The following is a 23,930-nucleotide window of genomic DNA, read 5'->3' as shown; positions in this document are numbered from 1 at the left end:
TTTCACTGGTCTGTCTCGGGCTGCCTGTGGGAGCCAGGCTGAACATTCAGTGTGCTTGTGTTCCCAGAACACTAGAGGAGGGAGAAGTGAGAAAAGGCAGAAGACTCCAAAGACGAGGAAGGAAAATACATCATGCTTAACTCAGTGCTTCATCCAGGGCCACCACCAGTGGCGGCAGCAGCAGCATCCCTGAGTTTTGGGAATCCCAGTACCAGACCCATCTGGGCCCCACTAAATCAGTGCTACATGGTGAAGCACAGAATGTTCTTTTCATAGCACAGGTTCGTGTGAATCTGATGTTTGTTTTGTTTTAAGAACCACTGACTTAACAATGTTTGGTGACAAATGTCTGAGTTCAATGGGGGGAAAGCCAAGACCCAAAGAAGCCTAGTTCTAATGAAGCAGAAAGCTTCAGGGGTCTGGCACAGGAGCCCTTCATATCAGTGTAGAATGGAGTTTAAAAAGTGATCATGGGAAGTCACTCACCCTTTCTCAGCCTCAGCTTACCCGTGTGTGGAATGTGGTTAACCCCCCAAAAGAAAGTGGGGCGCCTATAGACAATCTCCCCTGAAACCAAAGGTCTCGGCTTCAACTCAACTCCCACTGAGACCATATGGAGAAAAACTAGTCTGTGCATTCCACCACACATTTTCCTGCTATTTACCTGGAGCTGTCCTTAACCATGACAATCAAAACCAAAAGAACAAAATTGCTCAGGATGCAATAGTGTTGGAATGCAGGATTAATAAAACCCAAGCGTACTCTATTCACTAGATGTCATATTCCTCTCCCAGTCTGTCCATCAAGAAGGTATCTGACTCAGGCATTTCTAGTGACCTCCCTGAGCTGCAGTGCCCTCATCTAGAAAATGGGAAGCATGCAGCATCTACCTCTCAGGGACAGAGTGAGATTGAAGAGCTAGATAAACTACTCAATAACATCACACTGGACAGTGAAGAGCTTATATTTTCATTCTCCCGATTGGGCACAAAAGCAGAGCAAGAGATGGGTTGAACCTTAATGATTGCTCTTAAATTAAAGGGAAAGGGAAAACCAGAGTCCTGGAATTAAAGGGGCAAGCCAAAATCACAGAGGAAGTTTGAGTTATACAGAAGCTCCCTCTCTGCAAGAAGGCAGCACAATGCAACTGTTTTGATTGGTTATATGCCCACTCATGTCTCCTGGTTCCTACCCTGAAGTTTGAGACCAGTCAACCATGCCTTATAGTTCAACATGGAAGACTGGAACAGGGTGAAGGAGAGAGAGAAGCTAAGATCTTGGGATCATCACAGACTTCGTTTATAGCCTAGTTCTGCACGCATTGGCTCTGTGAGCTTGGCCAACACCCCCAAGCTCTTGCTGCCTCCATTTTCTGGAGACTGGGGACATGGGAAGACAGATGGTCATTACCTCTCCATAGCTCACTCAGTTGATAGTTAAATGGCATCATGTGCTGAAAGCTGTCATAACATGGTTGCTCTTGCGTATTTTGTAATGCTGTGGTGTTTGGTTAAGCTTAGGACAGCATGCGTGACAAAATCGAAACATACCAATGTCACAGACCAGTGCGTTTCACTATGGAGACAGGCTGGCATTTCACTATCATCTAGTCTCTTAAGCCATTGTAAACTTTAAAGCCATCTAAACAGAGGCTAGCTACCATGAATCCCTAAGCAAATGGTGGTACTCGGTGTTCCACATCCCCAGGGGTGTGCATTTGTGATCTTCTTGAACGTTGTGGCAAATGGCTAGACTATCTTACCTCTGAGATAGGACAGGAGGCCTCTATCTATACTATCATTCACTGACTAAAGTGGTGTGGTTTCGCATGTAATCTACATGACACACCTCATGTGCATGGCCACAGTTGAGATAGGTTCCACCATAACTCCCATTGAACATGTGTAGAAGTGGAAGCAATTGGGCTAATTATGTATCTCCTGTTTTAGGCAGAAAACTAACCTAAGTCAGTTCTTAGAGAGGTTTTACAATCGATCCACATCAACTGTGTCACAACTTAGCATTTTCCACAGCCAAAGGAATCGGCTTCCTTTGCATTAAGTTCTGAGTCACCCTGAGACTTGATTTAGAAAGGTGGGGCTGGATTCATCGTCTGCTCCGAGATCGCTAGATCCAGGCCAGACACAGCTCAAGGAAGGAAGCTGCAGGGCTGAACGTCATCCCTACTGTGTGTCTGGCAGTGGAGCTCCTATCCTATACTGGGCTTGATTGATAGTTGGCACACATCCCAGCCTTGTCCACCACCTTCTGGGGAGTTGAATTCAGCCCTCTGTTCCTTTTTGCAGACTACCAAATTTCACTAGTTCCCACACTCTTCATTTTCTGAAGGTCAGTTGGTCAGAATTTAACACGGAAACCTATCCGTGTACCTTGCATCAAGCACTGGTCTGCTCAGTCATTCTTCCAATATTGTCAGAATGTCTCTTCTTTTGCGTGATCTAGAAATGATTTGAGACAACTCCTCAGAAAGTGAATTGGACAAGGATAAAATTTGGAAGTGGATGGGATTAGGTGATTTCTGGGGTTCATTTAGGTACAAATAATGCACGGGAATTGTTTCTGCCACAAAACCTTCACTTCTAAACGTACTGTAATAAGGGGGTGGGGACTATTTTCATCAAGAAATCAACCCTACACACAAAATGTAGAAAGAAAGGACCACAATAAAGATTTTTCATGTCTGTTATACTAGCATTCTGGTACATCATTAGTGACAGTTGTCCCACTAACAGCATATTTCAAATATAAAGTACATGCAAATTCCATGCAATTTGTAATGCATGTGAAAATTAAGGACTAATGTCCAAAGTTATTCTTTAACCTCTAACAACTTACAGCTGTTTAGAATGGCAAAATATTATTCTCTTTGGCAATTCCAAATTAGTAATCCTTCATCTCTGAGTAAAAGTGAGTGAGACAGGTTGAAATTACTGCATCCATGTCATGGATCAGGGAAATCAGACAAACTGCATATGCCATGACTGACATATGCCAGAAGTCACATATGGAACTGCACCTGTACACATAATACATACATACATACATACATACATGCATACATACATACATAGTTATATAAACACACACATACACAAAAAAAACCTCATGGCATCTTTGCTTCCTTTGTTAAAATTTACTATGCCACAAGAAAATATGAAATGTTGTCCTGTTTCTTGTGATTAAATATGGTGAAGAGTTAAATATTGTTACAAGGTTAATTACACATTATAATTCATTCAATTTTGTTTTGTTTTGCTTTTTTGAGACAAGTCTTTCTATGTATCCTGGTAGTCCTGAAACCGGCTGTGTAAACCAGACTAGCCTCAAACTCATAGGGATCCTCTTGCCTCTGCCCCTCGAGTGCTGAGATGTAAGATGTGTGCCACCATACTCAGATAATTCAATTTTTATTCTTGACTAAGACAATGCATTATGTGATTATGTAAATTATGTCATCTATCAACCAAAAATGCATTATTGTCTCTATAGACTTCTACTGGAGCTACTTAAAAAAGCATTCATATTTTTGTTTTGATAATTTTTAAAAATATAGGTGTTTCATTGTGAAAAAAATAAGGGGGTAGGGAAATCTTACTTGTGTTAGTAGAAGCAAGCAAAAAAAAAAAAAGCATGCTTTATAACTGAACCCTTGAGTTTTGATTTTCTTTTCTTTAAGTTTTGATTTCTAAGGTGTTGTAGGCCATTGGTCCTTGAATTGAAGTGCCCAGCAGACAGTGGGAAGCATGCTGAGAAAGCCAGGGTCAGTGCCTATATTAATCCTCAGTGGAGCAGACTCCAGCCTATGCTGGAACTGAATTTGTCTCTGAGGCTTTACACAACATTTGGTCTCAGCAGCTGAACTCTTACAGACACATCTGCTCTGCTGTGTTTCAGGACAACTGGAAACGAAACAAAAACTGAGTCTTAGAGTAGTCTGAAACCATACTCGTTTTTAATTGATGTCTTAACATTTGTATCTGGAAGGAAGTGTATTCTAACTGTTAAAATTGATTAACGTCATGAGTTCTAATCTCTTCTACTATTGCCAATAATCATATGAAACTTTTGACTTTCCTTAAACTAAAAGTGGCCTTGTTTTTCATTCGCACTGAGAGCTACTGCCCAGGAACTGCTCATGTTCATGTTAGCATTTGAAATGGGATGTTTCAGCCATGAGCAACCACGCTATCACAGAGTCGAGACACACCCTCGGGCTTCCCTGGCTTCTCATTTTACCAGCAAGGAAAAGAGGAAATAACTTTTCAAAGTGCCTTGCGGTGTGCTTGTTAGCTGAGAATAGGAACACCGAATGTGCTGACTGGTCACTTTGTAGTTTCTAACATGGCAACTTGGAGACTTTTTTTTCCCATGGCTCTCTTCCTAACAGAATATGAATAAAACTCTGCTACCAAGTCATGGCCATGGGGTCAGATGCAGGTCCACATTGCTGCTCAGCATAAGGTTCACCCAGGCACAATTCTGCTTGGAGAGACCCGGTTTCTCCTAGGGACCTGAAGAGGAGCCAGCAAATGAAGAGCCCCCCCCCCCCCCCGTTCTACCCTCCTCCCCGGCAAAGCATCTGGCAGACATCATTAATCAACCAGAGAATCTTGGCCAATAAGAGTGCTCAGCCAGTGTTCTACCATCCTCCCCAGCAGTACACATGGCAGACATCATTAATCAGCTGGAAATCTTGCCCAATAAGAATTTTTCTCAACATAGAATTCCAGGCATACTACTAATCAGCTGAATTTGGCACAAATCCTATTTATCTATCCAGTTTTAAAACAAAGGTGATCTATTCATTTAACACAGCGCTGTTGGAGGTAGTGAGACACAGGAGAAAACTCATGGGCTCACACTCACAGGACTTCCAACCTCAGCTCTGGCATTCAGTTGGCCGTGTGAGTTTATTTGGGCAAGTCACATAACCTCTCTCTGTCTTGGTTTGCATTCTGTTTAAGAAAGGGTTGTAACATCCTACAAGATTACTGTGGAGGATAAACAAAATAGCATGTCCTAGGCAGACAGTGTGATGACTGAAATTTAGTATGTGTTTAACAAAGGATAATTCTTTCTTTATCCAGCATTAACCATACAAGGAGTTGTGTATCTCACACAGAACTTCAAATTCTCTCCTTGGTCTCTTCTATCAATCCACTTCCCCAGTTTCTGGCCTTCAGCTGTGTGTACTAGAATCCACAGCTAAGCAAAACCTTAAGAAATGCTGAACTAGTTATGAACATTTGGGTAGGCTGAAGAATTAAAGAAGTGTCTACCAGTCAATTTGAACAGAAAATTCTCAGTCACATACAAATGCCCCACAGGTTAGGTGGAATAAATCTCTTCTCCTCTTTCAGTCTTGTCAGTTCATGACTGGCTTACTAGGATGAAACCCCTTGGTAAGTTAAGCAGAATTGGTATAAGCATCGACCTTGTATGGGTGAATGGGCTTTCCACAGCCACCTATCCAATGATTAAACCCCAGGGAGTGTGTGCATGTCACCAAAGCATAGTGAAGACACAAAGACCCATGCAGCGTCACCATTGCCAGGCTATTTCTTGCCAAAACCTTTACTCGTGGTCTGGTGACAATGGATCTTTTGCTCAGCAACTCAGCTTAACCACGCCATCTGGCTCCGCTTCCTTCCTTGGGGACAAATAGCACTGCCCCCAGCTTGCCCCCTCCCACCAGCGGCCTGATCCCAGGGCAGATATCAGCTCTCACTGAATCCACCAGCTTAGAAAAGTGAAGAATCAACAAAAAGAGGAGTCTGCAACCTTGATCTCCTTCCAAAGAGCAACACGGCTGTTTGGGCTGGGCAGTCAGGAGCCATGAATGTAATTCTGACCAGTCCTGAGGTTAAACCCATGAATGACTTGGCTTGAGCTTTTGTGAAAGATCAGAACTGTGTAGCATAGCAGTGTTTACAGGTTTATAGATCTGCCCGGGGCACCCAATGCCCTTGACTATGATTTATTATTACAGGACAGAGATTATCTCAGACTGCACTGGAAATGGATCTTGGCTGAGTTATTTAACTCAGCGGATGCAATGTGTGAGAGTTGATGGCCTTGTTTCTCAATTTGTCAGTTGTAAAGGGAGTCCCTGAGGCTCAATTTCAGACCCAGTATTGTTTACATAGCCCAGCAATAATACATCACATGTGGCAAAATATTACAAATTCATTTTTATGCTGATGATACGGCCCATGCATAATAGCAGCTAATGTGCTTCTCCTTTTATTTGAAATTGCAGCAGTCTCTAAAGGCACAAAGGGCCTTTTGTGTTTTGAACCATAAAGAAGAGAAAGTATATGACAGTTTTTAGAAGGACTAATGAAGGGTTTGATCTGGCTCGGCTGCCATCTGTAAAACAGGCCTATTATAGTAGTTACGGCCATTATAACGCCATGCCATCTGAAGGTATCTGGCAGAAAAGTGTCAGACTGTTGTTATCGTTATTATTGTTTGGGAAGCCATGGAAAATGGCTTCCCATTTTGCTGTTCACATTTAGGTGATGGGAAAGGAATAACGGGGAAGTGGTTTCCATCTGGTGCTTTATTCAAATGACCAGCACCAGTTACACAGGGATGACAGCCTGTGTATTAAGTACAGAAGTATGCTATGTTTAAAATGTGGAGGCTGCTTTCAACAATTGCTGAATAAATCAACTCATTATGTGTCACAACAAATTGCCTGCACTCTGTCCTGTCCCTGAGCGGAGCTGGGGGTAAAATCTTAAACAGAATATTTTAAAGAGCTCAAAAATGCCCCCAAAGAGGTAGAAGCTGCCTCCGGTTTCTGAACGTGGAATCTGAGAATGCGAAAATATAGGCAAATTTCTCAAGAAAGAACAGAGCCTTTAAAATAAGATTTCATGCTCTGTGACACTCACATATCAAAAAATAAACAAATAAAACATCAACTTCCTTGGGAGTGTAGCATTTTAAATGAACATTTGCAAAGGAAAAGGCCTGAGCCATTTCTTGCTTTTTTTTTTTCCAGATTATTTGTAGCCCCACAAAACTGTATCTTTCTCCACACTACAAGATGGCCAGTGGCTGCCTTTCCACGGGTAATTTGCATTTAATTGTGTTTGTGTAAGCCATACATTCCACTCCCAAAGCAGAAAAATGAACCCTAGACATTGCAACAATTTGAAACCCCTACAGTCCATTGCCTTCAGAGAAAGATTCCCAGGAAAGTTTTATTGCAGCCTCTGTTTATTTTGGGGATCTTTCTAACACACACTAAGTTATTTAGAAGGAGGTAGGAGAGACATAGATGTAAACATAGTATCTCCAAGAGGCACCACCATAGCAGGGGTTAGCAGAGGAATAGAAGGAAAAGCAGAAGCTGATCTCAAGGCTTTTATAAAACTTTGCTTGACAATCACCCCTGTGTGCCAAGGAGACAAAGGACAGTGACAGGCACTTAGGCTCAGCATCTGCTGGGCCTTTAGGGAAATGGCTCCTGATTTTCTAAATGGGTGGGCAAGCTTAGGAAAGCTATTTAACCCTTTGTCAAGTTTTGGCCTCACTAGTATCTGCTGTGATATGAATGTGTCCTTCTAAGTTTGTATGTCATAAACAATCCCATCATACCATTCTACAGAGAGATGACCTCTGCCCTCATATATAGATTGAGTCATTGCAGGAGGAGGGTGTTATAAAAGCAAGTCTGCCCCCTCTTTTTTCTCTTTCCCACTCTCTTCCCCTTCTGTTTTCTCCCATGAGAGATTCAGCATTCTGGTCCTCAACAGATGTGATGCCAGGCCCTTGGATTTCCCACTTCCAGAATCTCTTTTTTAAAAAAAGCAAATCCTTCCAGAAAGAGGTTGTTATCTACAAAATAGACTAAGACAGAAGTTAATGGAGATTTTTTTCAAAGACTAAACATTGGCTTCTCAATGGGCACAATATGGCTAAGGAGGTTACTTTGCAGGGTCATTAAGGATATGGTGGAAAACAGATGGGTGGAGCCTTATTGTTACTGCCCTTCCACAAGTGTCAGTAGTGCCTGAGTTTTGGGTTCAGGGAGATGACAAGCAACTCAACAACTGTTCTGCTCTGTGTGGAGTTGAAAGTCAAGCTGAACCAACCCTGGGATATATATAGGAATACAATCCTGCTGGGAGTCAACAAAAGAATCCCAGAGGAAGTAACACTTGAGCTCAGCTTCACAGCACAGAGAAAACCCAGTGAGACAAAGGAAAGGCTCACCCTGTGCTGAGAGGCATAGGAACTGAGACTGTGGTGTGCCCCGGGACAGGCAGCCCTGAGCCTTCTGCCAGGCACATGGGCTGCCTTCCACCATCTTGCTGTGCTTTCAAGGCTTCCAGCTTAGCTGCAGAACACACAAGGACCCCCATATGTTCTCCACGCAGATCAAATGCTGGAGTCATAGGTAAAAGAAGCCACCTGCAGACAGGAAGCTGGGCACCACAGCCATAACTACTGGGCATGTGAAAAGTCTTGGATTCAGTCTCCACAAAAGCCACCTGAATGCATACCAGAGCCATTGGCAAGCTATTATTGCCCCAAGGGACTCAACGCCAGAAGATGTCTAGAGTTTTAGTGGCGAATTTCATCCACTTTCACTTTCTGCTCTCTTTGTGCTGCATGAGCCTTCCAACTTTCTATTTTACCTCTTCTTTGTGCTTCTAAACTCTTATCTTACACACCACCCATTTCATTTCACATACCTTATCTTACAAGGATTTTACATTTTATTTTTAAGTAGTACTTTATTCCCTCGTGTCTAGGAATGTTTTATGCCGTCTCTGCCCGTGTCTCCAAATTGTTTTCCTTTCCATCTCTCGGTCTCCCTCTCCCCCTCTGTCCTCCTACCTTGATTTAGTTCTGTTTGGCCCTGTTTCAGTTTGTTCTTACTAATGTCTAGGAAGACAAATGGTGATAGAGTCGGAAGGATGGCAAGAGGCTCCCCATGGGCCTGAGAGACTGAAGACTTGCCTGCGGGGAACAGTGTGAGTCACCCCATTCCCAGGCCACAGCCGTGTGCAGAATACACAAAAGTTACTCCGTGAGGCTCCCTTCTGGTGTCAGAGCTTTCAGGCCAGCATGCTTGGAATCTGATGAAAGATTGAGGGAGAAAAGGAGAGCTGGCTACCTGGTACTTTCTGCTCTAATACGAGGTTCTTAGGACATTGTCCCGGCCTATACGGATGCTCACAGAAGAACAGAATTAGAGGGAAAGGGCCAAGGCATTTCCACAGTGTGAACTCAGGCCTTCCTGAGTCAAGGTCCTGAGTAAAGAAGAAAAGTTGAGATGTTCTACTTCTCGTTGTTTTTACTAGAGGAGACTTTTATTCTGGGGAAACCAGAGCCTTGAAGTCCCTATGAATCCCTGAACTCTAGGCTACTGGGGACATATTAGAGTTATTCACGCACATGGTTGGGGGGCAGATCTCTCAGATGCACCAGAGATTTTGCTTATAGGGCAATGAAGGCCAGGAGCCTATGTAGTTTGCCAAGGGCCCCAGGACATTCTGAAATGGATGGTGATGGCTAGTCTGTTTGCCTGGACTCCGCATGCCTTTGCCCACATTCCTTGCTTCAGTGCCTTTGTGGGGTTTCTTTGCATTGATCTTCTAGGGCACCCCCCATGATAGCCAGCCTTTCTCTAAGAAACAGAAGGCAAGAGCGCCTTCCCAGCACCACACCCCAGCGTGCTCTTTCGTGCCGCTCCCCAGGAACCCTCCTCTGGAAAGGAAGCAGTCATCCGGGCTCTGCCTTTGACATCCTGTGTTTGGCTGGATAAATCAGGAGCCATATGTTCTGCCGGGCAAAACTGCAGTAGACACAGAGGACAATGCTGCTAAGCTGCGGTGTAAGACGCTCGAGGGCAGCCTGTCACCATCAAGATTTGTCCCAGAGCCCTGCCAGTTCGGAATGCGTGGCCGTTGTGCTGAGCTTTCTGCAGTTTGGTGTTGTTGGTGTAGTCCTCTCTCCAGCTTCCATGAGCATTGTCTTAAAGCCTAGAGGGGTTCACCCGAGTCCCAAGGAGGGATAGGCTGAAAGAAGCAGTTAAGATGGAGAAACAGGTGGAAGTAGGCAGACTTGAACCCACATTCCTCCCACAGTGAGTGGCCTCAGTCTAGCAGTCCTATCATGGGATGGAAATTAGAGATGAGTTGAAGTGGAGCCAAAGCCTAAAGATTAGTTCAGAACTTTCCCACCCAGCCAGACGCTGCATATCTTTCCCTAGAGTCTAGTCCCGTAAGTCTGCCTGACCCTGTCTTCTATGCACCCTCCCCAACCTTCCAGCTTGAGCCTGGGCACCACTTGCAGGGTTCCAGCCTAGTCTGATGGCCCCTGCCTGCACTGGAACCAACCTCTTAACATCTGACAGGACCCATCCTACCTGTCACCCAACCCACCAGTCACTTTCACACCGTGTCTGACCTTACCACCCAGTTAGACTTCTCCCGTACTCCAGACTTGGATGAGGAGACACAGCCTGTGCATCCTCCACCTGACTTCATTCCCCTCAAGCCATTCGCAACTTTTAGACCCAAGCCACCCTCACATCCTCTCTTCTGCCCCAACCTGCTGTGTCCACACAGATACAGAACTAACAATAAAAGCCCACACATCCAGGTCTCATGGCAAAAACACCAACCATGTGAAAGATCATACCAGGGTCTCCTTTCCCAAATCTGCTAGGCCTTCAGGAAAGTTTGCTGATAGGAACTGCCTAGATGAAGTCCAGGGTACAGAATTTATAAGAACAATCATAAATTTTATCCAAGAATTTAAATTTAAGGAACACATAAAAAAAAAAAAACAGCCCAGTAAAATTATATTTATAAAACTGAAGATCTCAAACTTAAAAAAAAAAAAAAAAAGAACACTCAAATATTGGAGCTAGAAAGATGGTTCAGTCACTGAGAACACTTCCTTGGTTCCCAGCACTTGCATAAGGCTGCTCACAGTTGCCTCTGACTCTAGCCTCATGGTGTCTGATGCCTCTGGACACCAGAGGCAGCTGTACTCACTTGCATGCATGCACACACACACACACACACACACACACACACACAGAGAGAGAGAGAGAGAGAGAGAGAGAGAGAGAGAGAGAGGTCTTCTAATTAGGAAGAGAAGGGAGATACATACAGAAGGAAGGGAGAGAATAAATAATCATATGAATGTCTGAAAAAGTCACAAGGAATCTTACTATTAACATTGCCTAAAACTTCCTACAATTGGTGTAAAAATGTACATTCATAGTTTAAATGGAATTTTTTTCATCTTTGATAACAGTGCTCCTTCCTGCAACCCTACAGGTGGAACAACAATATGAACTAACCAGTACACCCAGACCTCGTGTCTCTAGCTGCATATGTAGCAGAAGATGGCCTAGTCAGCCATCACTGGGAAGAGAGGTCCCTTGGTCTTGCAAACTTTATATGACCAAGCACAGGGGAATGCCAGGGCCAAGAAGTGGGAGTCAGTGGGTAGAGGAGTGGGGGGGGGGTATAGGGAACTTTTGGGATAGCATTTGAAATGTAAATAAAGAAAATATCTAATAAAATAAAATAATTAAAAAAATACAAACAACAACAACAAAAACAAAAAACAAAACAAAAAAAACAATGCTCCTTCAAGAGCCAAAGACCATTTAACAAAAAGCTCAACATCAGGTCTTAGAATCCCTTTCTCAAGATTTGCCTAAGAGACTCCCAAATATTACAGCCTTTTGCTGTTGCCCTTGGTTACCCCCAGAGGTGGAAGGCAAGCCCTCATTACTGAAGACACCATGTACTTCAGGCACACTGTGCTGGAGCTGGTGTGAATGCCCCCTCCTAGAGGACTAGTTGTCGTGGTGCTAGAAAGTGCCATGCAACCTTCCAACATTAAGATGCAACCGTCTGTCTTGCCTAGCCGTGATGCCAATAAACAAAACCAGGACCAGCATGGCGTGATAGTTCTAAGGGTACAGAGGTGGCAGCCATAACAATGACCCTCTAATTGGATTTAAGACCCTCTCATCAAGAAGGAAACCATGCCTGGTACTGGAAATCTAACCAACCCCTCGGGTATAGTGACGTTGTGAATCTTAAGGGAAAATCCATAACTGCCACTTCAGCAAAGCAGTAAGCCCTAACTACATTCTAAATATTTATCATCATGCCCACAAATAAGTGTAGTTCTCACCCCTCATCAACGGAATTTCTTTTTGCAGTAGATGGAGACCTCTAAAGAATACCACAGCCAATCAAAATAAGTAATTGTGGAGACCAGTAACCAACTGCAATACAATTCCTGTACCCAAGGCTCAGAGATCATTATGGAAAATGAGGCATACACGTTGTAAATGCCAGAGAAACAGAAAGTGAGACTATGTCTATAAATGTCAGAAATTACACCCAGAAAACCTCATCAGCATGTTTGTCTAAACGCAGATGAACAAGGACAACGCCATCAGACATGGCTAACGTGAACCAGGAAAAGTCCAGAAGGCCTCAATTCTACACAAACAACTACAGACAACTGAGGACTACTGAGAGCAAGAGAAATAGCCTTCCCCAGGGAAGAGCTCGCCAATTGGTTTTCCCTGCCAAATTGTCAGCATGAGAACATACCTATAAGTAATGTACCCATTGAGTAGATTGTAGAGACAGATAGATCTCTGATTTCGAGGCCAGCCTGGTTTATGGAGCAAGTTCCAGGACAGCCAGAGCTACACAAAGAAACCCTGCATCAATCAATCAAACAAACAAACACACATGAGCCATTTTTTCCTATTTTTTCCCGTGGCTCTGCAGGTTCACTGCTTGAGTTTGAATTAGTCTGTGTCTGTCCTTATAACTTGCTTAGTCTAACGAGGCACGTGAGGAAACACAATACATCCAGACTCTAAAAGGTGCACCTGTACTGGGGTTTCTCCTGGTATATTGTAGCCACTTTCTTGCACATGACCCTGGAAAGCTTACAGAAAGGTGATAGAAATCACCTCCACCACAGTACAAGACATGTGAAGAAGCCCATCCTAGAGGAGTTGGCCAACAGAGCTGCCAGCTCACTGCAGAGACTGGCGAGCACCATGAAGAAAGCCTATGAGAGGCTAACGGTGAAGCCTAGTTGCAGCAGAAGACCTCATTGTATTGTCAATTCCAGTACCATAGATGATCACCAAGAACAGCAGTGGCAATGGAGTGAATCAACCTAAGCTTAGAGTGCTACTGAGGGCAGAGCCGTAGAAGGAATCCAGAAGATCATGTGTGGATGTAGACATTGAAACAAGAAGCTGTAACATTGAAGTTGCCTTGGAGACCCAAAGATAAGATATGCGAGACAGCAGAGCCTTGGTCTATCTCCTGAAGAAAGCTGCTAACAGTAGAACCAGGCCAGGAGAAAGACGTTTGTTGCAGCCAACAAAGATGAAAAAGGAGTTGGAGATCTGAAGGCTGCTTTGACATCAGCCATGGAGATGCAGAGTTTGAAGTTTGCCCAGCTGGTTTCCTGCCTTGNTTTAGGGATTACAGTAAAGTGATTGGATGAGTCTCAGAANAGACCTCAAACTTTGGACTTNTAACATTGTTGAGGCTGCTATAGACTATAGGGACTTTTGAAGTTGGGCTAAATGTATTTTGTATTATGCTATGTTTAGGTATGGCCACTGTCTTTGTCAGGGTTTCTATTCCCGGACAAAACATCATGACCAAGAAGCAAGTTGGAGAGGAAAGGGTTTATTCAGCTTACCCTTTCCACATTGCTGTTAATCACCAAAGGATGTCAGGACTGGAACTCAAGCAGGTCAGGTAGCAGGAGCTGATGCAGAGGCCATGGAGGGATGTTCTTTACTGGCTTGCTTCCCCTGGCTTGCTCAGCCTGCTCTCTTAGGCCCAAGACTACCAGCCCAGAGATGGACCCACCCACAAGAGGCCCTTCCCCCTTGATCACTAATTGAGAAAATGCTCCACAGCTGGATCTCATGGAGGCATTTCCCCAGCTGAAAGCTCCTTTTTCTGTGGTAAGTCCAACCTGTGTCAAGTTGACACACAAAACCAGCCAGTACAGCCACCACGGACACATATGTTTGAACAAGCCTATGGGGTCATGGAGTGGAATGTGATGGTTACAGGTGGTTGTGAGCTGTCTAATGTGGGTACTGGGAATGGAACTCAGGTCCTCTGGAAAAGCAGCAGGTGCTCTTAACCAATAGCTATCTCTCTAACACCAACAGTATCTTTTTCTTTTCTTTCTTTCTTTTTTTAATGTAGAAGAAAGAGAGTAACATCTTCCTTCGTTCAAGAGAAAGATACAACAAGTTTACTTGACAAGGTCGTATTTAAAAAGAGGATGACAGATATTATTGCAGCATGTCCACTGGTATGATGTCTCTTCCATAATAACTGCAGTGAACTAAGCTATAAACCACAATGTTTGATTTACAGTAGGAGATAAACCCTCTAATAGCTCTCGTGTTCAGATCTACACAAAATGTATTTTCCTCATTCTCAGGACAAAGTATGAAGTATCCCCCAGAATTTTGCTGGGTGACTGTGGGAAGCCACGTAACGCCATTACAAGATGGCGCTGGCTACCACAGGCCACCGCCCGTGTATTTCGGGTAAACAACCAATGTGCGCAGGTGCAAATGGGTTTCACACCAAGTCACAGCCCATCCCGGGGCATGTAAATTAAGGACTGAAAGCAGAACCAATCAGACATGGCCACGCCAGTCCTAGGCCTATAAAAGCAGCGCTAGTTCTAGGCCTCGGGGTCTTTTGCCTCAGCAATCAAGCTCTCCCAATAGACGTGTGCAGAAGAATCCTGTTGTGCGGCGTCATTCCTTGCTGGTGAGACGGGCGTCCACAGGTGACAATGTACTTGGCTAGTCTGAAAGTGTACTTCCTAGACTGGAGATGTAGTTCAGCTGGTAGAATGTTTACCCAGCACACACAAGGTCCTGGGTTCTATCCCCATGCATAAATCATACATGGTGTGCTTGTAATCTCAGTTCTTGGAAGATAGAAGCAGGAGAGTTAGAAGTTCAAAGTCATCCTCGGCTATATGGTAAGTAGGGGGCCACCTGGGTATCTGTCTTATATAAAAAAAAAAAAATACAAAGAGGGGCCAGAGGACCGGTTCTGAGGTTAAGAGTGCAAATTACTCTTACGGCGAGTGTTAAGTTCAGGTCTCAGCACCTGTGTTGGGTAGCTCACAACCACCTGCCAACGCCAGCTCCAAGGCTTCTGGTGCCCTCTTCTGGCCTCTACAGGCACCAATACATGAACACACACACAGAGACAGACACAGATACACACACACACACACACACACTTAAAATAATACCATGAATCTTCAAAAAAGCAATCTTTTTCATGTGCAACCAAATCTATTCAATCTTAAACCTTTCTCCAAGTAGTCTCTAAATAGTCTCCAAATGATGTAATTATAGTCTCAAAAAGATTTTTAAAAAGGACATATTTGTGTGTGTGTGCGTGTGTGTGTTAGAACAAACATTATTTAGTTTTCAAATAGAAGCTTTTTTCTGAAAAAAAAAATATTGGGAATACAGGGATTTTAAATACTACTCTATCAAGTATAGCTTGTCTAAAGTGTGTTATATTAGAAACTACTTTGTGCTATACTCCAATTCAAGTCAAGTAGGAAAAAATAGTACCTATGGTGAACCTCAAAAAAAAAATAGATATAGAGAGCATCAGTCTTAAGCCCTAAGCTAGGAACTGGCAAGTGGCAAGATGGCTCAGTGGGTAAAGGCACTTCCTTTCTAGTTTGATCCCCAAAATTTCAAAAACCCATATGATAGAAGGGAAAACTAAGGCCCATGAGTTGTTTTCTGACCTCCACATGTGTGCCCCCACCCATACACATACACACTAAATAAAATATGAAATAGAAAAAAAAATCACAATCTTGTGCATTTAAAATTGCGTAGCTCTGTGGACTGATATGTTGTTGTACACCCTTGCTTTGTCCCACTCAGGATGGAAGCTACTCTCATGTTCACTGATTGTGCAGCACACACTACCCATCCACCTGTCACTTACCTCAGTTATCACATTGGCTGAAAACTGGGTTATACATAGAGTTTTTGGTACTAGCTGCAGCTTCAGGCATGTAATGGGAGACTTGGGACACAGAGCTATGCATAAAGGTGGACTATAGTATAAAAGGATAGGAATAAAAAAATGTCACCGTGGAGGCTGAGAGAGCTCTCTAGCGTTGAGGACCCAATGGGCATTGCTATTCAGAATGTATGATGTTAGAAAGTTGTTCACAGTTACTATGGAGATGTTCAGATGCCACGAGACAGCAGATGCTGTGTGGACCAGAGTGAGCCAGTTGCTGATTTTCTTTTTGAAAGACAGACATGCGCATGAATATGTTTTAGATGTAAAAACATGGTTCACAAAACTCTGGACTGCACAGTAAGTGAACAGAGTCAGGCACAGGTCATGGGAACATATTCAGATGAGAGAGCTGATCCAGGTTGCCAGACAGCTCCTAAAATAACTGAAGGTGCAAAGCAGGCTGAAGAGCCAGAGGCCAAGCTGGAGAGTGAGATATTTGTCTTTTATGGAGAAACTTCTAGAAATGACAAGAAGTAGAAAGTGCCCATGGCGGGGGTGGGGGTTGCTGAAGCATTACGTGGGAGGCAAAGATGCAGCCACGGAGATTCTAAGCTGCGGAGACACTAAGGACAGCAGTTGCTTAGTTCCTTGAAAGTACCACTGGTAAACAGCCAGATTCCTGTGATATATATGGAAAACTCGACCACAAATGATGCAGTGGTGGTGGCACTGCATTAGTCACATGTCTGAAGAGCATGCACATCCATCCCTTGCCCACAGCAGAAGGGGGTACAGCCTTTCGTAGGAGCACTGGCCCTTTGCTGTCCTTTTTGCTCATGCTTAGCTCTGAGGGCATAGCAAAGAACATCTTTGTGTCTAGAGCTTAACACTCCCATGTGGTTCACCAGGGAAACACAAATACAGTTTTGTTTGTTTTTATTCCACTTTGTTTCTGGAAAAGGGCAAGGGGGGGGGAAATTATCAAATTCTTAGAACAGCACTTCTCAAAAGGTAGTTTACAGAAAACTGGTTCCCAGAGGAAGCACACAGTAAACTCCAGGAAAGAAATCCCATAGCTTAGTAACACTGAAGAGTCCTGAGTGAGAGGAAATGGATTTTCTTGCTGCAGGATTTCTCGGGGACTTTAACGTACGCTTGTACATTGTCACCTTCCACAAGGCAGCTCTGTTATTTCCATTTGCCTTAGACCAGAAAGACTGAAGAGTAGATCGAACAAAACAACATCTGGCTCATCTCAGATGAAAGATTTTGGCCTCTAAAGACCCTTAGATTAGAAATCCTGTCCCACTGGGACACCGCCCTAATCTGGAGTGGCTGTCCCTAATGCAAGATTTCTCGTAAGCCCAGCAGCAGCAGCAGCAGCAGTGGAGAGCCTGACCTGGGCCTGGTTCCACCGCCTATGTCAGCGCTGCATGCAAACCACCAAGGCTTTGCCAATGTTCCTTCCACCAGTGGGAGCAGCGGGCTCCTTCCTCCTAGCTCCTGCTACCTGAGACCTGGATGGCCTCTTTCCAGAAAGGCAACAGAACTGAGAGATTCTGGTTCAGGGACCAAATCAGAGATTCTAAATTGGTCTGGTCTCGTTGCAGAATAAGACAGTGAGAGACGGCCATGCTGAGCATGAAGTAAGAGCCTGGAAAAGGCCCACCAAGACCTGATGGCACAGCGTGGAAGGCACAGTGTGGCATGGACAGGCACAGCCCAGTCATGGTTCCAGGCCTGCTTATTCATAGGCCGGATCCGGACGGATGGGGCCTTGGATCTAGCGGCACGAGAATACTTGGGCTTTGACTCCAGGGATACAAAAGCTATGCTTTCAGTCTGGACACTGAATGGGAGCTCCCAGAGGACAAGAGTCATCATTATCCAGACACTGAGGCTTGAGCTCAGCAGTAGCCAGCTGCCTCCAGGCTCTTGGCAAGTGCAGTTCAGGTTTGCATAGACTTCGAAGGCAAGACTGTCTAGACTTGCTCTCAATCACTCCCAACTGAGGGTGGTGATGTACTGCCTTCATATCTCAATCTCAACTCAAACTGCGCCTAAGAGGCAGATTCCCACTCCCTAAGAGACTGCCGAGCACAGGTCTCAGAGCATAGAGACGTTCATGAGAATACAGAGATGCTAAGATTTGCCAAACTTATAGCTTGTAGCTCAGTCAAAGAGCATTGCTTAGCCCTCTTTAGGTTTAAGGCCCTAAGTTCATTACAAAGCAATCGGGGGTGGGGGGACATGCTTAGGTTCTAATAGCATTTGAAAGATTCCCAGACCTAACACAAGAAGTCTCTGTCAGTTCAAAGTAGAGAAACTAATGCCCTCACCCTAAGAAAAGACAGAGAGGCAGCCCCAGCCTCAGGGTACTAAGGACCCCTTAACATCAATGGAGTGGAAAGTGCCTACTGGCTTTACAGCAGTCATCCCAAGACCAGGATCTCTCCTTAAGTACTTGTCTTATTCACGGCACACGGCAAGAAGAACTAAACAGCGACTACATACCCAGGCTTAACCTACAAATCCGGTGCCTCTGGATCTCAAGTATCCTGTCTTCTCCAAATCAAAGCCTTCTTGGGTTCCCAGTAGCCCAGCACCTCTGCTGGGCCTGCCTGAATGGACAGGAGTGGGCGTGCTCTCTCTTCTGTGTTTCCATGGGTCCTGGAGCTATGCTTGCATGTGAAAGAAGGGGGAACTGGAAGAGATGCATAACACACACCAAGGATCGGTTAATGCCTGCCATTCGGTCATTGTCCCCTCAAGCTTCCCTCACTGTGTCTTACAGTCTCTTGTCACCATCATTGGCTCCCAGAACTTGTAAGAAATATATTTCCCAGGCCAGTCATTTGATGTTCTAGAGGGTAGAGTTGGGTACTGGGGAACTGTGTTCTGAAACATTTGCCCTGAAATGGAGCTGGAGAGCATTGCTCTGGCTCCTGCTCCCAACTCAATGGGAGTCACCCTCTCTTCAAGGACTAAGCACACACAAGCCCTCACCTACTCCACTCCATGTTCCCCAAGGACACTGAAGATTCTCATTGCACTGAGCTCTGGGCTATCCTGAGAGACAGCTGACCTAATGCCTACTCCAGGATACGCCTGCTTTCCAGACACAGTAACTCCTGGGTGCTAAGATGCTTTTCCCACTTCCACTCTAAGTATGCCCACTCTGTAAAGAAATCAGAGTTCGCTCTCCTCTGGCTCCAAGCCCACTAAAGCCTCTCCCCATCCTTTTCACTTCCCACCCCTTGCTTACTGTTCAGCACTAGACACTCAGACCTCTGCCCACCATATCCTTCTCTGTCACTCCAGCAGCACCTGTCCTGAAGGTGAGAACTTGGTGTGTTCACACACATTTGAACTTCATAACACTGTGGGGAAGCAGGTGACATCTCAGAGACCTTCATGTCACTCCAGATAATTGCTCCACCATCCCAGCCTCTGCCATATCTCTGTAGGGAATAGAAGACTATAGGGCCAGTCTGCGTTTAGACAACACAGCCCTAGGATGTAACAACCAGTGTGAGCCCAAATACAACATGCCTCACGCAGGACATCTTGGAGACCATGAGTCAGCTAATAATGCATGGCGCTTGATATCCAAGGAGCCTAGAGGTAAATAGTGATGTAAATAAATAAAAACATCACACAGCAAAATTAACCAGACCCAAAGTCTATATAACTCAACAAACTTCTAGACAGCATTTTTTTTTTTATTTACCTGCAAGGGTTTGTTTTTGTTTTTTTTATGACAATGTTTACTAAAATACTTTAAATAAACAGTGATTTGATCCGTTAGATATTTTGTATGTGTTTGTGTAAAAATGGCCTTAAACTCAGAGGGAAGTGCCCTTGCCTTTGCCAGCCTGCCTGTGTGGGTCTATCGGTTGGCCTAAGTGCTACCCCTATGTGTTCTGTGTGCCAGTCTGGATATGTGTCTACACCTATCTCTGTGTAGCCCATGTGTCCTGGTGTACTTAGGTGCCTTCCTGCCCAGCACAGACGATGCTAGTCTTTTCTTGGAGTGAATAAATTATATCTTATCTGCCCATAGTCTCTTGTAACTTCTTCAGCTGCTTGCCTTTCCATCTCCCTCTTCACTTCCTGGCAGCTGGGTTTGGATCCCACAGGCCCTTGAATTATTACTTACTTACTGTTGTTATTAAACTGACTCATACATTTTAACAAATTTGTTTTGAGACACCTATACAATCTTCATCAATGGGGAATTAATATCATTGGTCTTCAGGAAGAGGCATGATACATAGAAAGTCACTGAAAACAATACATTGTTAAATCTCTAAACCACAGGCCAAGGTGAACTCCTGGGCCCCAGCTAAAGCAGTCCTTTTGCTCCCTACAGATCCAATCTAAGATTGGGGAGGCTCAGCCCATCCACTGAGATCCTCTCTGACATCCCTGAGAGACCAGGTTCATTCATAGAAGAGCAGAATCAAACTTTCCTCTCACCAGATTCTAGACCTTTCTCAGGACCTGCTCCCAGACATTGCTGTCCTGCCACTGAATAGTGCTCATGGAGGATATTCTCCATAAGTCTAGAGCTCACTTATTCCCAGGGTCTCATGGGTCTCTCCTGCTGCTGTTGTTGAAGAAGAAAGGCAGCGGAGTACTGGCTACGGCTTTCCATGTCGTGAGCATTTCCTCTAAAATTCCAGATGGAAAGTGCCACGTGGAAGGGCTTTGTGGAAGCTCCCACAATCCAGCCACACTTCATTTAAAAAAAAAAAAAATGCCTTCCCTAGAATGACTCGCAGTATCTATAATATTCCCACTCTAACCTAACAGAAAATCATTGGTGTTGGTGTGGATGTGGAGAAACTGAGACCCTGTGTATCCCTGGCGGGATCATATAATGGTAGATTCACTGTGGGGAATGAGAAATGTCCTTAAAATAACGAAGCATAGAATTACCATTTGATCTATGGATTCCATTTCCAGGCACAAATACAAAGTAACTGACATCAGCGTCTCAGAGTAAACCTTGTATAGCCTTGTTCATAGCAACACAGCTCACAGCAGCCAAGTAAAGAAGCAGTTTAAAAGCCCAAAATGCTATGTGCTCATGCAAACAAATACTATTCCACTGTAAACATAAATAAAATCCTGACATAAACATCACAGCTTGGTTAGGTCAGTGCTCTGCCACAGGACCACATCCCTGAGCAGCCCCACAACTTGGATGAACCATGAATTATCGTGGGAAATGAAGATGGCAGAAACAAAAGAATAGGCATTGGTTTTATTTATACAAAAGAAACAGAAAGAGAAATGCTGTTGGCTCTGTGTCGATGACAATGGGGAATGACTATTTGCTAGAATACAGATTTATAAGTCTAGATGGGTGTTAGTGGTTATACACCGTATATATTTGTATGTTTGATGTATGGGAGTGTATACTTTAAAATGACCAAAATGCTAGAATAGACGGTAGATGATAGATAGATAGATAGATAGATAGATAGATAGATAGATAGATAGATAGATGGATATAGGTATATTCACAAATACCAAAGACCAGCAGTTAATTACAGAGCATTAAAGCCTTTTTATGCTAACCCAAGGTTTTCTTCCCCACTAACCGTGAACCAAAGATGGGATGTCCGTAACTTGTTATCCTGGGGAGCCACATGTCACTGTCATTTGAAGAAGTTTAGGGGAGATTCTACAACTTATCTACTCACTGTGTGGAAGAGGATGGAACAGCTAAGACAAAACTAAATGGCTCTCCCAACGTCACATGGAGCGGGGTGGCTAGGAAGGTCACCTTCTGGACCCTGCCTGGACAAGCCCTGCTAGCTCCACTGGCCTTGTCCCCCTTCCCAGTTTTCTTCTGCTTCAACACTCCAGATGTTGGCCTCTGGTTCTCCTTCTCAATTCCTTTCTCTGTGTTGTAGTACCCTTTCAAAGAGTACCAGAGCTTTAAAAAAAATTTTTTTTGAGCAGTGTTAGGTTTCTCAGAAAAAAAATGAATATAAAATATTGAATACTTTTCAATTATTATAAATAAATTAAAATGTGAGACCATTGAAGACAAACAAAAACACTAAGTTGTCAGCTCAAAAGGATAGCAGGGAAAAGACCCTTTCTGATGGCACCTGGGGAGTGTTGCAGGATAACCTCCTCTCCAGGTGCCCTGATGTCTTGCTCCTTGTGGGGCATTTGTTAGCAGACCCTCGATGACAGCATGAGGACCAAGGCCATCATCTACATGTGGGGTCACTGCTGATTTTGTTCCATCATCACAAAGTCACGCAGAGCGGTTTTGTGACCCTGAATTCCTGCTTGTTTCTCTTCTTACCTAAATTAGACACTCCAAAAGTTCTGGCCAAGGGCCTTTTCCCCTACCTGCTCTGTTCTCTTTGTGGAATTAACTTTGACTCTTCTCTCTGCCCTCTGACGCAGAGGCCATGACAGGGAGGATGACGGCCGTGGCGGCTTGGAGGCACATCTGTAAGGAGCACAGACTCTCTGGCTGCAGGAATCCATCTTCAAGTCCTCTGACCCATACAAGGTGAATGGCAAAAATAATGACCTGGTGAGCCTGCAGCCATGAGCGCAGAAAAAGCCCTTCTTTGTAGTCAATCTGGGAAAGTCCTTTCTCTCTCTTTACACATCAAACAGGTCCTCCCCTCCCCACCCCCTCCGCTGCCTTTGATGTCTCTCTTCCTGACCTGGGTCTTGGTGCTGGTGGGAAGACAGTCAGGTTCAGACCAGATCTGCTGATCACCCACAGAGTGATGAAGTTTATTGTTTGGGGTTAAAGTTCAAAGAACTCATTACAAGTTTCTTTTAAAATATAAAATTATCATCTTAATTAAAAATGCACAGGGCTAAGAATGACCTGAAGTCCGTCTGGCCGGCCTCCAGGAGCTCACTAGGGGAGTTTGGGAGTTTGGAGACATCCAGGGAAGTAGGTGAGAAGGGAGCTGTGTGGTAAAAGGGGTGGGGGGTGGAAAGCAGAGGCCGAGGCAAAGTTGGGATGGAAGGTGGTATTGTTCTGTGTGGTGTGTGGAGTAGCATAATGAACGACCATAGCCATGTTGACAACCATGGCTCATCTTTCATCTGATAACAAATGGTGCCAAGCTCTGCAGCCTTTGGTGAGACCGGACTCCATGAAACCCTCTAGCCCCAGACTGTCTCTCCCACACTGCTAGCTATCCTTCCTCCTCTGTTTATGATGTTCACTCTCAGACTTATGCAATGTCTTCCTGCACATGCATATTGGGCTCTGGACATGAACAAATAGGTCAAGACGAAGGCTGAGAGACATGTGCCCAGTGAGGCTGTTCCATCTTTAAAGAAGAAAAAAGACTATGCCTGGAAGTTTTATCTTATTGATTTCTACTCATGTTTCACTGGAGAGGATGGTGTCATCGGCTGCCAGGGGTACAACTGGGCCTTTGTGACACAGCCATATTGCTGTACCGAACAAAATGCGAGAGCAGTAGGAAATGAAGATTGGAACACGCCATCGAGCACACCTCCATCAGCTCCATGGAAAGTCCCACATGGCCAGTCACTGGGGCATTGCCAATTACTAGCACTGAGCTAGCCATGGAGTAAACCCTTGCAGGGATACAGCCCAGCCCAGCCCAGCCCAGCCCAGCCCAGCCCAGCCCAGCCCAGCCCAGCCCAGCCCAGAGCTCAGACCGCTGCAGCCCACTCCTGATAGCTGTAACCAGCTAACTCTTCCTGGGTCTCTGTCATCGTCTGTTCAAACTTCTGTAACAACGCCATAGACTCAGGCCCTGGATGTGGCTCCATGATGAGAGTACTCGCCTGCTGTCTCAAGGCCTGGTGTTTGATTCC

This window comes from Mus pahari, chromosome 10 (genome assembly GCF_900095145.1).
Source record: "Mus pahari chromosome 10, PAHARI_EIJ_v1.1, whole genome shotgun sequence".
In the NCBI taxonomy this organism is placed as follows: Eukaryota; Metazoa; Chordata; class Mammalia; order Rodentia; family Muridae; genus Mus; species Mus pahari.
This window is presented reverse-complemented; position numbering follows the sequence as displayed.